The sequence below is a fragment of the Felis catus genome, chromosome D3, assembly GCF_018350175.1.
Source record: "Felis catus isolate Fca126 chromosome D3, F.catus_Fca126_mat1.0, whole genome shotgun sequence".
NCBI lineage: Eukaryota > Metazoa > Chordata > Mammalia > Carnivora > Felidae > Felis > Felis catus.
This window is the reverse complement of record NC_058379.1, coordinates 92,579,052-92,584,021: the sequence shown is the minus strand read 5'-3', so window position 1 is coordinate 92,584,021 and position 4,970 is coordinate 92,579,052. Positions and strand designations below refer to the sequence as shown.

General features: G+C 50.1%; 1 pseudogene; it reads left to right on the top strand.

The window, feature by feature from the left end:
• The first annotated feature begins 3,681 nt into the window (after positions 1–3,681).
• Positions 3,682–3,780, top strand: LOC123381458 (annotated as a pseudogene).
• Positions 3,781–4,970: the final 1,190 nt, after the last annotated feature.

Below are 4,970 nucleotides of genomic sequence, written 5' to 3'. Positions count from 1 at the left end.
TTCATGTCCGAGTCATTGGCTACAAAAGCTGACCTTGGACATGAGATTACCTAATGCAGCTGTGGCCGAGGTGCCCTGCGTCCTCCCTACCGGACGCTGCTCCGGCGGGGGACAGGGGCACAGGCAGAGTCCCGGGCCAAGTGTGCAGCTGGGATGGGAGTTTGCACCAACTTTCTACGTGCATCAGCAGCGTGGCTCTAGGAGCGCTCTTGCCTCTTGAGGATCCAGTCTGGATTCTATTTCCATTTTCTACTCCTTTAATATTCCTTCCCGGGGATTTGCATCCCACAGCCTCAAAATACCCAAATTCCCTGCCTCTGAGGGGGATGGGTGTAAAGTATGTCGTTAGTATTAAAATAACTGAAATCAACAAGTTATAAATCCCGGCTGTTGCAATGGTTCCACCTTTAGAGGGCTTAATCAATCCGTTCATGTTGTTCCAATATTCCTTAATGATTTACTTTGCAATGATTTGTTTTTAAAGAGTAAAACCCTCTTCAAACAAGCACTGCTAAGTATGATTTCCCTGAGAGGCTCCTGGTGAGCCCCCGCGCATATGCCTTGAGCTGAAGGTTGGAATTTGGACACTGACGACCCCAACCCAAGAATGTGTGACAAACAGCAATAAAAAAAAGGCCGGGTTTTGTCTTTATGTGGTTATGTAAACTGGTGCTAATTTTTTTTTTAAGGAAAAAAGGATCCTACAGCAGAGTGACAGAGGGATGCTTCAGCAGCAAACAAAATGAATACTTGCTTTAAAAAAATGTCAAAATGTGGATGTGCCTCCAATCATTTAAAAAATAGAAGGTGATAAGTTGAAAATGTCAGGTAATTGGCAGACAGATAGAAAGTTAAACTGTGTCCTCAGTGAAGAAAATTAACCAGCAGCTGCCAGCAGGGACCCCAAGGTCATGTGAATGCCAGAATCAAGCAAAGCCCAATCATTCAGAAGGGGTTCTCGGCTGATATCCCCCTCCCTGGTCATTTCCAGATCTCTCAGGAACTGCCCTGAACCACTGCCAACATGTGTTCATTTCTAAAAATTACATAGATTGTGATTTATTACCCATCACACTACAAAAATCCACTGTGAATTAAATCAGCCCTTTGTTTAAATTGCTCCTCGGCAATACGTATCATATCATCATAAATGACATTGAAGTTATAATCTGCAGTCGCCGGCCTCAGCCACTGATAAGGCTCCACCATGGGGCGATCAATACTTACTATTCATTTTTGAAATTATCTTCACATTGATCCCTGAACAAGCGCCAGCCACACAGAGGCACAGCCTTTAATACAATAATTATATAAAGGTTTACAGGCTCATCCTCCCAGCCAATAAAAGCTGTCAACTGGCAGGGACAGTTACAATCCCATAATCCATCAAAACCCTGTTCTCTGACCTGTGGGCTTCTGGGCTTTCGGGAGAGCACGATAAACACGCTCATCGAGGGGAGGACGGTGTGCAGGCGGACCAGACAAAGGCTGCGATGGATATTACTGATTAACGAAAAATCCTCCGAGTGGCCGGAGTCCTCTTTTTTATGATGGGAACAATGAAGGGTCATCTATTCATCTATTTGCTAATTGTAATTCAACAAGGAGAACACAGCCAGCCACTTCTCTGCCTTTACTTTTAGGTCTTTAATTTATCCGGTTTGACTGTGTACCAGATGATTTACAGTAATGAAGTAAGCCCGTGGAAATCATAGTGGAGACAGGTACCTTAGCAAAGGGACAAGCGAGGGTCTGAGACCAGAGAAGGGGAGACAGATCAATGGGCGCGGAACTTAGTGTCAGAGCTCTTCCACACACACACACACACACACACACACACACACACACACACACGTGCAGACACACACACACAGATGCACACGGGCCCAGACGCACAGACACACACGATCAAATACGGGAAAACACACATACACAAGAGCACAGACAGAGACACATGCACGCACACAGACACACAGATACGCACAGACATAGGTGAACAAACATGGGCAAACACACATATTCATGCATGCAAGGACACACAAGGACACAGATGCATGCACGTACACAGACACACATACACAGGTACAGACACACAGGCACACGGGTGTAGACACACATGAACACACACGGCTAAACACACATACATGCAAGGACACACAGGACATACACAGACATGCACACATACACACACACACACACACACACACACACAGAATTATAGTAAAAATCTTCCCAGTCAAGATTGTGAGGACATCTTGACTTAATAAGAAATCATGCAACTTTTCTGTACCTGTGTGTCTATTTTGCCATTAATTATAACAAAGTCATTTACCAAGTCTGTTTAATGTGTCATTGAATTTAACTTTGCTTAGCTAGTGGGATATACCTTGAATCGTCTATTATTTTCAGCTGTTTTCAGGCATGATTTGAAGCATGAACCTGTGCTTCCCCGGGGGCTGGGCAGGGTGGCCGGGGGAGCAGTGGGTCCGACGCTGTGTCCAGCTACAGACCATGGGCTTCCTCTTGCTTTGGAGCAGATGGGGAGTCACCGTAAGCCCCTTGAGGTTGAGGGGTAGCGGGGGTCCTACAGGGAGAGCAGGGGCCCCTGCAGCACGTACTTGGAAGGAAGACAGCCATGGTTCCACGTGGGCTGGGGCCTCAGGGACGTGAACCTCCACCCAATGCCAGAGTCTATCCTCCGATCTCCTGTCCAAGTGAGTTTCCGAGGTGGTGTAGATCTTGGTAGTGTCCAAAATGACAAATTACTGGCCTTTAATGGGCTGTTTTGAAAATTTGTTATTAGTTAAAATTGTCAACGTTAAAATACTGCAGAGAAATTGTCACGTGACAGAGAGTGGCTCTATTTCCAGTGTTTTCGTCATCATTTGGGTGGGAGCGCGTGTTCACATTTTCTGAGTCCACAAACAGGGCTGTCAGCTAGGACGACTGAGGGCACTGGCCGATCGGGTTCACCTGCTCTCACACAGCAAGTGCAGTTAGGGCTGTACGTGGTGGGCAAGGGCGTCCAGTCTGCCGACTTCACAGGAAGGTGCTGGATGGGAACGATTTAAAAAAATAAACAGCAGGTTTAGAGTTACCAGGATTTGTGCTAGGCTTTCACGTCTTCCAATTCATTATACGTTTTTTATTTTTATTTATTTCCTTTTCAGTTTATTTATTTATTTATTTAGAGAGCACAGAGCCCTATGAGGGGCTCAAACTCACCAACTGTGAGATCACGACCTGAGCAGAAATCAACAGTCAGACTTACCCAGCTGAACCACCCAGGCGCCCCACTGTATTTTTTATGTTTAAAATGCTCCATTACATGTCTTTTAAGGCCACACAGTGGAGCAGGAGCCCTGCCTTCAAAATGCTCTGCAAAGCTCTGCGAAGCTCCACACCAGCTCCCAGAGCGACTCCGTTCCTCCAGAGAAACAGTGTGTGGGAAGCGTGTCCCCACGTCCAGAGGCACAGGCACCATGGAGACCCGGCATCTGCCCATCATATCCTCCTGGTTTGCGCAGCTCCTCTGGCGGAAAACCATCCTGAGAAACAGAAGGGGAGAAAATATGTAAAAACACAGAGGGCATCAGTATGGAAGCTTCCATGTCCAAACAGGCCCCTGGCGACAAGGCACGGTACCTTCCCGTGTCAAACCAAAGAAAGCGTCCCAAGTGTGTGCTGTGGAAGCCCATATGCTAAAATGCACTGATACAGAGACTAGGGTGGCCCCTTTGCAAGGATGACAGGCACTTTTGTGAAGCCTTCCATAGTTTTAAGGGAAAAAAAGGAAGGAAGCGTCCTGGCGATGGCGGCCCAGCGATGGCGGCCCAGGCCTCCCCCGTGCACCACTGACAGTGTCTGCGGCCATGGCCGCCAGCGCCTGGCAGCGTCCCTGCCCTCTCAGCGCACATAGCTCACCGACCGCACTTCAGCCCGCGAGAGGATGCACATTCCCTATGGGGGACACACCCTCAGACCCGCAGGAAGGTGCCTGGAGAGGAGGCCCAGGGCTCAGGGCTCCAGGATCTACGCCTCCTCCAGCAGAGGAGGCGTTCTGTCCTCGGCCTCCTCTAGAGGGCGGGGCACGCCTAATCCACGTTCCAGGAAAACGTATGGTGAAGGGCGGGCCTCCCGCAGCGTCAGGGGGACGCGGGACTCTGTGCCAGGGAGAGCGTCACCGGAAAGGAAAACACGCAGTTGAATGGAGAATTGGGGTTCGTCACCCGGGCACAGATCAAGTTCTCAGATTCTCTCAGGAAGCTGTTTGGAAGTGATTGTGCTTCCGTGAGGTGCGTGCTTCCTGCTGGGAAACCCCGAAACCTCGTGCGGTGACCCGTCTGGATGGAGCTTCAAAGCTTATCCAAACCTGAAACCCCGACTGGGCTCAGAGTGGGACCGCGCCGCCCTCGCTGTGGCCTGGGCACGCAGTCCCCATTCCTCTGGACAGGCCGACTGCTCTAACCGGGCACCCACACTGGGTGGATATACACAGCTGCACATCATCTCACCGTTCTGGAGGTTGGATGTCAACACAGGGGGGCCACGGGTGTGCTCGGATCCATCCACACTCGGGCCACTGGTGTGCTCCCGTCCCGGGATGTCCACACTCAGGCCACCGGCGTGCTCCAGTCCCGGGGTGTCCACACTCGGGCCACCGGCGTGCTCCAGTTCCTTGAAGGCCCTTCCCTGAGTTCCCGATGGCCTACTTCTCAGTTGATCTCCATGCCTGGCAGGGGTGGCAAGGGAGCCACTGTCTTCTCAAGGGCACTGATTCTGTGACTTGGTCTCCTCTCATGACCTCACCGCCTCCCCGCAGCCTCACCTCCTCACACCATCACCTTGAGGGGCACGATTTCAACAGAGGGATTTGAGGAGCACAAACATTCAGTCCATTGCAAGAACCCCCAGTGGTTTTCCAGTTCCTTAGGACAGAGAACAAAGTTCCTGACAAAGCTGAAGACCTT